General features: G+C 37.7%; 1 protein-coding gene across 1 annotated transcript in view; it reads left to right on the forward strand.

Moving 5' to 3' along the window:
* LOC132121680 (cadherin-12-like) overlaps positions 1 to 10,859 on the forward strand; it is a 388,852-nt gene that overhangs the window by 322,180 nt on the left and 55,813 nt on the right. The gene's annotated exons all lie outside the window — the stretch shown is intronic.

Consider the following 10,859-nt stretch of genomic DNA (forward strand, 5'->3'; position numbering starts at 1 on the left):
AATTAACTCTAAACACCTGCAAAAGATTCCTGAGGCTTTTAAAAACTCCCAGCCTGGTTCATTACTCAAAACCGCAATCATGGGTAAGACTGCCGACCTGCGAGAGGGTAAGACACAGAAAGAAATTTCTGAACGAATAGGCTGTTCCCAGAGTGCTGTATCAAGGCACCTCAGTGGGAAGTCTGTGGGAAGGAAAAAGTGTGGCAAAAAATGCTGCACAACGAGAAGAGGTGACCGGACCCTGAGGAAGATTGTGGAGAAGGACCGATTCCAGACCTTGGGGGACCTGTGGAAGCAGTGGACTGAGTCTGGAGTAGAAACATCCAGAGCCACCGTGCACAGGCATGTGCAGGAAATGGGCTACAGGTGCCGCATTCCCCAGGTCAAGCCACTTTTGAACCAGAAACAGCGGCACTGGACTGTTGCTCAGTGGTCCAAAGTACTTTTTTCGGATAAAAAGCGAATTTTGCATGTCATTCGGAAATCAAGGTGCTAGAGTCTGGAGGAAGACTGGGGAGAAGGAAATGCCAAAATACCTGAAGTCCAGTGTCAAGTACCCACAGTCAGTGATGGTCTGGGGTGCCATGTCAGCTGCTGGTGTTGGTCCACTGTGTTTTATCAAGGCCAGGGTCAATGCAGCTAGTTATCAGGAGATTTTGGAGCACTTCATGCTTCCATCTGCTGAAAAGCTTTATGGAGATGAAGATTTCGTTTTTCAGCACGACCTGGCACCTGCTCACAGTGCCAAAACGACTGGTAAATGGTTTACTGACCATGGTATTACTGTGCTCAATTGGCCTGCCAACTCTCCTGACCTGAACCCCATAGAGAATCTTTGGGATATTGTGAAGAGAAAGTTGAGAGACGCAAGACCCAACACTCTGGATGAGCTTAAGGCTGCTATCGAAGCATCCTGGGCCTCAATAACACCTCAGCAGTGCCACAGGCTGATTGCCTCCATGCCACGCCGCATTGAAGCAGTCATTTCTGTAAAAGGATTCCCGACCAAGTATTGAGTGCATATCTGAACATAATTATTTGAAGGTTGATTTTTTTTTGTATTAAAAACACTTTTCTTTTATTGGTCGGATGAAATATGCAAATTTTTTGAGATAGGAATTTTGGGTTTTCATGAGCTGTATGCCAAAATCATCAGTATTAAAACAATAAAAGACCTGAAATATTTCAGTTGGTGTGCAATGGATCTAAATTATATGAAAGTTTAATTTTTATCATTACATTATGGAAAATAATGAACTTTATCACAATATGCTAATTTTTTGAGAAGGACCTGTATATTAGGGGTGTAACGGTACGTGTATTCGTACCGGACCGTTTCGGTACAGGGCTTTCGGTACGGTGCACGTGTGTACCGAATGACCGAATGCAATATTTTGTAGGCGGAACATAGGTACATTTTCGTGTTTCCAAACGAACATATTAAGTGGCGGAAGTCTCCGCGTTCAGCTCAAATCCCATCCTGCAGCTGGATTCTAAGACTGGTTACACACTGGCTGCGCGGTGTGAGCGTGGCGTTTCTGCTGCGTGTCAGTTGCGTGACGGCTGATTCGCGTTTTCTGTGTCTTTACACACCAGAACCGTGCCTGACGCGGCGTTGGCATGCTGCTCCTTTTGTAGGTGACATAGAGGGAGGCCGCCGACAGACCAGGATCTTGTCTTCACGACAACAATATCTATACTTCATGTTGAGCATAAATATAAAGCCTACTGATAAAGGACTCGTATGTACCGAACCGTGAATTTTGCGTACCGTTACACCCCTAATATATATATATATATATATATATATATATATATATATATATAATACAAATGTATAAGTAGTTTTATAAAAAAAAATGTGTTATTATAGTTGTATATATATATATATATATATATATATATATATATATCACATACTGGAAGCTACAACATCAATACAGACAGGGAAACTTTGCCATTAATTCTAATTATGGAGCAGCTGGCAGGTCAAATAATGTAATTTTTCTATTGTATTGCATGTACATGGATCTGTCATCAGGTAAAAATTGGCTTTTAGCATGATGCACACATTTTGAGGGAAGACATGTTCGCACTTACAGTGATCTTTAATCACAATAACAATCCATTCATATTCAGCTGTGTATTCCCAAATATGCAGTCATAACAACATAACACAACATGAAGCTGGAATCAAATTTTCATGCAGAAAAGTGCTGTATCTTTCCAAAGAACATCGCATACAGCTCATGAAATACAGAGGCAAGGTCGCTGATGGACCTTGCCTCTGTGTCACTGTCGGCTAAATTTTTTTCCAAATACATCCAGACATGTGGAGAGGAAGAGACTAAACAAATCTCCCAGAGTGAAGTTCCTTCTTAGTAGTGATTAGGCCTTCATTTTGTGCCAAATTCATCTTAAAACAGATGGCTTCGTCCCCTGACTAGCCGAGCATAATTTGAACACCTCGCTTTATCTAACATTTAAAGATGATTTACCCTCTAATGAAGTATGAACTTGTGCCCTCCACCCCTTAACCAGTTTTAATAGAGCAAATCACCTTAATATCCTACAGTATATGTCACTGCAAGTAGAAGTAAATTACAAATTGACATTTGTTTAACTTTTTATTTTGAACTACTGTCAGGATTTTATTCACTTTCTGCAAATTTTTTTAATTAGAAAGTAAATGTGACAATGGAATGCTCAAGGTCGCAAGACGTTAGCAAACATGACTCGTGGCACAGAATGAACACTTCTCCACCTTTGCGGCGATCTGCTTTGCTTACCTGTACTTCTCAGAGCGGTTTGAGTAAGACATCTTAATCAGGAAAATGAGCCAAAATAATAGCAAAAATAATTAGCATTATGCAAAATAAATAAACGGACACTGTAATGTGGCAATGCACATTCAATGAGTTATGAGACTGTAGCAGATCATGGCTTGGGTTTGGAGGTAAGAAGAAATAAATGAAAGCTTTTCTTTTGGATTGCTTTGTTTTTACCTTGAACCAGGGACTGGCTTTTGTCTGTTTTGGATTAATAAATGCAAGACTCTCCTAACATTTGTTTACTTCTTTGTGACAGAGAGAGGGTGGGGGGATCAGCATGGTGTCAAAGGAATAAACAAAATGATAATAAAAAAGAGCAGAAAGAACAATGCTTGCATTTATTTAGGCTTCTTAGCCAGGCATAAACTGCACTTGGGACTTTGTATTGTTTCTTTGCCATGACCATTAACTTTATCTATCTATCGATATGCAAACTGATTTTTGTTTGTGCAAGGGTTGGTATTTCAGAAGAGTGAAGTCTCTTATAACCTAAGACAGGGAATTTTAAATGTGGAGACCAAATTGATATCTTATTTAAATGATATAAAATTTTTGCAAGCATAAAAATGTTTTATTCCAAGCAGAAGAGTTGATGGATTGACATTTACTATACAACAGCAGGCAAATGTGTATATATATATATTATTATTTTTTTTTTCATGTGTTTATTCAAAAGTTGTGAGCTTGAGAACATCACAGCCTCCAGATACTGGCAAAACTCTACAACACATCAGCATTTTATGGTTTATTACGGAGGAATAAAAGCCTCATTGAGTCTTTGGGAATACCGTAACAAAGGCTAAATTCTGCAATTAAATAATGTGCTACCGTCCTCGGTGATGCTCAATGTCTGTTTGCAGAAAAAAGGCAAGCATTTGGCTAACTGTAAATCAAGTTATCTTTCTCTTCCTCTCCCCGTCCTGCTTTAGCCTTTCAATCACCATTAAACCCTACTCTCACTGTCACTTATTACCACCCACCATTCACCTTTCTTCAATCATCTGGGCTAGTAATGTAATAAACACTAAACATAATCTGAAAGACACAGGTCGGTGGGTTTAAGCAACTTTATAATGTAACTTTTTTTATGACATAATTAGCCAAATTGCCATCAGTCAACCTCGCTGTCTAACCTATCATATCTGATAGCTGCAATTTTTAAAAGCAAATGAACCAATATACTAAAGTAATTTGATGGAAATCTCTGTGTCATTTTGTGATGCTTCAAGTCAACATTCGAACTATTTGCTTTCTTAATGCATTGTTCTGGTCTTATTGTTGATGATTAATTGATTACAGTTTTAAAATGTTTTGTAAAATTTTTTCTATTTTCTCTCTTTTTTTTGGACTAATGGCAAAAAAATGGATAAAGATATTTAAATACACATAAATATGTCAGTTTACAGCAGTAAACTTAATTTCATATTGATTCTGAAGCAGAGGGAGCTTCTCAGAAAGTTAAGCTGGATCATATTCACCGCATATCTGAGGATTTCAATCCTAGATGAGCACAAAAGAATTATCAGGAGACCAAAGTGAATCAAGGGTTTATACAGTTTACAAAGACGCAACTGACTGTGGTTTTTCTGTGTGTGTTTGTGTATATGTGTGTGTGTGTGTGTGTGTGTGTGTGTGTGTGCCCATCCCATGGCTTTAGTGAGAAAGACACAGGAAACTGTACATTCAGGGAATACAGGTGTGAGGTTAAGAGGATCCGTGCCCTTAACAAAGAGCCTGATTAATGGAAAAAATCACTCCGTCTAAAGGAGATGTACAGTACAATCCAATGGTGACAGCTGGGAGAGCTGCTCCAGATCTTTTGAACTCTTCCCATTCTCACAGTTTTTTACCCGCACTGACATAATTTTTCATTTATCTCCAGCCTTTCTCATCACAATCTGCTCATCAGCTGCTATCCAAACAGCTCTTTCAACAAACCATTTGGTTTTCTCATTGCCTTCGGTTTCACTGTTGTGCTCTTTTCTTATATAAAAAAAGATAATAAAAATTCCCGCATACTTTACATTATTGTTTCTTCTCTATGCCTCGCCTTTTTGAAACGCATAAATTTTAAAAAGCATCTGTGATCGTAGAAATTACAAATAACAAGCTCTGCTGTACTCTACACTGCTCAAAACTTGCGTTTGAATCATCAGTGGCAAATCCTTTACATATGATAATGTACTTACAGGATATGAGTCAGAAGCGCCAGACTGTCCTTGCAAAGCTGGAATTGCCCAACTGTATAGAAAAAAATCAAGTATATATATATATATATATATATATATATATATATATAGGGGCTCAAAATGTCTTGTGTCACTAGTTTCCGTGACGGGTAGGGCTCAAAATGTCCTCTAAAGATTGTGCAGTTCTCACCTGTTCTCACCTGCTGGGAGTGACAATAGGGCTCATTTACATCTCATTTAGATAAGCCATACCCCCTGTAAAGCTGCATGGTTGCATAGCAACGACAGATGCAACGGGAAAAATCGGACCACATACTATTAATAATAAAGGATAATGTGCATTGTAAATGTCAGTAATTTATTTTTTTTTTGACTTTTATAAAAATGATTTAGAGATAACGTGTACATGTTCTTAGAATGAACACAAAACGACAAACTTTGATGTTTATGGAAACTCACCCCATAAGAAACAGAAAAGTATTCTTGCAGATCTTGTTGCCTCCAATGAAATAAGTCGTTCGGCACACTTTCTCTTTATTGGGTCTTCTTTGTTGATGTAACCATCTCCGAACTTTGCACTGTGTGTCTGTTTGCCTCTAAATGTCCAATAATTTGCATGTCCTGCCATTCTTTTTCCGCAGCTAAAGAATCCAGCCGTATGTTGTACATAATGTCTGGAGAAAGCTTCTGGCTACAGGACTGTCTCCCATGCAGAGTTCTATTTTCTCCTCGTGTAGCATTTACAGTCAAAGTTATGGATTTTCCCCATTTCTCTGTCTTTATCCCCATCAATTGTTACTATCAATATAGCCTCTGATATCTTATGGTCCAACTCGTCTGACGCCAGTCCGATACATTCTTCCTCATCTTGATCTTCGCTCAGTTGTACATTAGGGATATTATTCATTCTTATTATGCCGCTTTCATCCTCGCTCAGATCATCTTCAGAATCAGTGAACACTTGTTCATAAGCTTCCGGCTTGCCGAAGAAGTACTTCAAAACATTTTTGGTGTAACAGCCACGGTTCAGCTTGTCTGCGCTAATCTTTCGGCATCCATCTTCACTGAATTTTGATATCAGCTAGAGCCAGCCAGAGCGCTGCATAATAAGTAGCCACGCTTCCCTTGGAGTGCGCGAGCAATAACAAAAGAAACAATAGCCGGATTATCCTGTGTGGAAATACACACAAACAATGACACGCCCCTATTGCGTGCTAGAATCTCCGAACAACAAGCCGATTTCAACCTCAAAATGTATGCTTTCAATTAAAACACGGAGAAGCTTCTTCGTGATCTCTACTAACAGATTCTGCAAAAATACAAAAAAAAAAAAAAACGCTTCTTTCTGATTTTTCTCGAAAATTGTGCTGCCGACTAGTGTCACTGTTTTCCGTGACGGGTCACATATATATATATATATATATATATATATATATATATATATATATATATATATATATATATATATATATATATATAACAAAACAAAAAACTTAAAAGTACCGTGCACAGCATCATTTAAATTCAATGGTGTAAAAATAGTTTTTAAATTTGATTTAAAAACACAGAGAGATGGAGAGGCCCCGATAATGAGGGGTAAACTGTTCCAGAGTTTAGGGGCAGCAACAGCTAAAGCTCGGTCGGATCTTTAGTTCTCTCTTCACAGCAGTTCAGTCAATGTACCGTTTGAGTAAATGAATTACTCCGGGATATTGGTTTGTTTGAACTCAGAGGGAGTGTCAGCCACATTAAAAAAGTTAACAGCTTAAGTCATTTGTGGATTAATACGTATTGGAGACGCGAACCATTTAAAACGATACAGTTCGATTTGGTGAACTGGTTCAAGAAGATCCGGTTACATCGAGTGATTCGTTCGCAAACCGGATATCACTAAACTGCTTTGTTTTGAACTCGCTCACAACAGACCTGGAAGAGAAGACAATGCTGAATAAAGTCATAATTTTTGCTATTTTTGGACCAAAATGTATTTTCGATGTTTCAAAAAATTCTAACTGACCCTATGATGTCACTTGGACTACTTTGAAGATGTTTTTATTACCTTTCTAACCATGGACAGTATACCGTGCACACACTTTCAATGGAGGGACAGAAAGCTCTCGGACTAAATATAAAATATCTTAAACTGTGTTCCGAAGATGAACGTAGGTCTTACGGGTTTGGAAGGACATGAGGGTGAGTCATTAATGACATAATTTTCATTTTTTAGTGAAAAAACCCTGAAAAGTGTAATTTAAGTTCTTTTCGGGGTTATCAGGAGAAAATGACTCAAAACGCGTATCCGCGTTAATCGACTTGATAGGGTTAAGATCGATATGCAAGAGTTGTGTTTCAGGTAGGCGTGGTTTACTCTTAACTTTTATAAAGATATCTCTTTGGATTTGAGACTTTAGTCTGCAATATTACAGACCTTCTTTATGAACCAAGAGCTTATAATACTGCAAAGAAAAAGGAAAAATTTGAATTGCATCATATGACATATGACAAACACCTCAAAATAATCAGCAGTTAATTCAACTTGTTTGCTACATTGCATGTCTTCTAAAGACACGAACAGGCCTAAATTTAGATCGGCGTGCATTTTCATTTAGAAAAAGCTTCCATCAGAAAGGTCTCTCATTTGTGTACAATAATGCATTATCTAGAAAGGCCATTCATTTTACTGCTTGTTTACGTGAGCTCTTTCTGGCTGACAAGTCGACACTTACTCGCTCCCATTGTGTTATTGACACCCACGTCCACCTCATCTCTTCCCACCACCTATTCTCAGATTAATTCCCTGAAATGAATGCAATCTCATCTGTCTGGGGCCACCTATCATTAGCTCTAAGATTTTTTCAACATAACTTATGAAGACATGGATCTGTGCATGGGAGTCAAGAGAGTTTTACCAATAAACGATGCAACAAACAAACAACACATTTTTTTTTTAAAGAGATAAGCACAGATGAATAGATGTACATTGCATTATATGAAATCACAAACTGAGCCTAAACTTTTTAATACATGCTTTTGCTTACCAAAAGACAAAAAGCGTTTAATTTTATTGTTTTAAATACTGCAGCCTTTAGTGTAACCTTAATGTGATATACAGCAGTGGTTCCCAACCTCGTTCCTGGAGGCCCCCCAACAATGCACATTTTGTATCAATATTATGAACTATAAAATAACAATAGATTCAATAACTGGATTAGGTTAAGATGACATTCAGGGTGAACTTGACCTTCAGCCTTCATGATGCAGTCAAAAAATTTCATCAAAAATTGAGTGCTGCTGTTGTTTCAGACTAAGTCTAGTATGAAACACCACTTTTCAAAATCTAATTCATTGCCAAAGGATAAAATATTGTACTGCCCTACTTTTTTCTCATTGAATATTTAATTTCCCTCAGAAATGTCATATTACAGAAGTAAAATTGATTTGGAATGATGTTTCATGCTGACTTTGAAATTAAAGAGCGTAAGCTTTATATATGCACAAATTATACACAATAGCATTCATCCCTTAAATTTAATCTAGCCATTTAAAACTGTTTGTAAGCTAAATGGTTAAAACGGCCCTTTATATGTATAACACACTTCATAAATACACATCAGCTGCAGCAAGAGTTCCATAATGCAATCACAGACTGTTCTCTCCAGTATAATCAGCGTCAAATGACCAGACAGAATCTCTTTAGTGACCTGTACATTAATCAAGGTTACCATGTACATAGACCCAGCAAGACACACTGCAATTATCCATTCACTCTCTTCACCAAGCATGTCTAAAGCATTAACAGAGGTTTTGAGTGCCATTAACATGGATCAGTTAACTGGGCACACCATGCATCTATGGATGTGTTCCTTGCAAAGACTGACATAGTGGTTTCAGTATAATCTATACTGACATCCTAAAATGTAATTTTAGCACATTTATAAGGCTCACCTTTCTCTTCTGGAAAAATAGACCAAAAAAAGGTTTACATCAAATCAAATTCTCTCTAAAATCAAATTGTCCCACCAAAGAATAATGGCTTTTAAAAAAAATCTAATAAATAAATAAGAAAAATTGAAATCATATTTGTTCTTAAATTGGACAACTGGGTCATGTGTATTTACACATTAGGCTGAAGAATATCATTGCTGATCATTTTTTATTGATTTATTTATTGATGCATTTTTAAATAAATAGTCCAAATTAATACAATTCCATGGATTCAGGAGAGATAACTCTATACCATTATGGTTACTCTAGTATGCAGAATGCAACAGCAATTATTGAGTACTCAAGGAATACTTGACCTTACTGCGATCAGAAGTGCTTCTTGTGCACCAAATTTGCTCCAAGCCAGACTGAGCCTCTTCTGAATTCCTCATCTAGGGTTGACCTTGCAGGTTGACAGCAAACAGCTGCAGATAATAATGGATTTTTCGCTGGAGAGCTTATCTTAAACAGGCCAATCTTTACCTGTGTGTGTCTCACAACATAGCTTGGTTAAAAGAGAGGTCAGCTTTACCATGTGCATTTAATGAGACTCGAGCATGATTGGAAATGCGCACTTGATAAGGCTGCACTTTACTGTGATGAACAGTGATGCTGTGGAGATGCCATGCTGCACACAATGCTCAGGCTCAAATGTGTCAGGGGATGAGGCACTGCTTATAAACAGTGCAAGCACAGTACATTGCAGATCAGGAAAACTGGATGGATGACTCTAGATTAGTATGGATGGATGGAGGGATCTAGATGAGGATAGATGGATGGATGGATGGATGGATAAATGGATTGATGGATGGAGGGATCTATATGAGGATGGACAAATGGACGGATGGAGGGATGGAAGGATCTAGGTGAGGATGGATGGATGGATGGATGGATGGATAAATGGATTGATGGATGAAGGGATCTGGATGGATGGATGGATGGATTTGTGGATGGATGGATGGATGGAGGGATCTAGATGAGGATGGACGGATGGATGGAGGGAGGGAGGGATCTAGATGAGGATTGATGGATGGATGGATTTATATGACAATAGATGAACATATTGTTGGATGAATGGATCCTTAGAAAAGACTAATTGATGGATGGATGGATCCTTAGATGACAAAAATGGGTGGATGGAATGAAAAGTATGAAGTATGAAGTATGAAGGTGTATTTACTAGATGGATGGATGGATGGATGGAATGAGCAAGGTTTGAAGGTTTATTTACTGGATGGATGGATGACTAAAACCCTGTAGATTTTCACTGAAAAGTTATTACTTATTTTATATACAATCCTAAATTAATAAACTAAAATGCTAAATAAATTGATCATAACCTAAAAAAGGGAACAGGTTTCCACTGAATCCATATCTGCATATACAGTATATCTAATACATAAATTTCTTGATATATATATATATATATATATATATATAAAATAAATAAACCTTATAGACTTACATTGAAAATTACCTTCAGACTTCAATGCTTTCTGTTTATTGTGTCAAGCCAACATTCAAAGTTTGTCTTGTGTAATTGTTTTAGTTACAATTGGTTTTTAAAACATGGCTGTAAACAAGACAACTCCTTCATGTCCGTGTGCAGCATTGTGCAATATGCACTCCTTCATAACAGACACTGTGGAGACAACCAATGCCTTCAATATTACAGTGAACCTAGTTTAAAGTTTACTTAATCCAAACTCATGATTACATTTGAAGAACTATGCGCCAAAATGAGCATAAAATGGTGTCAGCTGCATGCAGGAACCCAAGCATCACAGTAATCCAACACCTCAGAAACAATCAGACTGCAGTAACCTCACCCCTCCCAAAGCTCATGCCGTTTAGC

The sequence above is a fragment of the Carassius carassius genome, chromosome 39 (assembly GCF_963082965.1).
Source record: "Carassius carassius chromosome 39, fCarCar2.1, whole genome shotgun sequence".
Taxonomy (NCBI): Eukaryota; Metazoa; Chordata; class Actinopteri; order Cypriniformes; family Cyprinidae; genus Carassius; species Carassius carassius.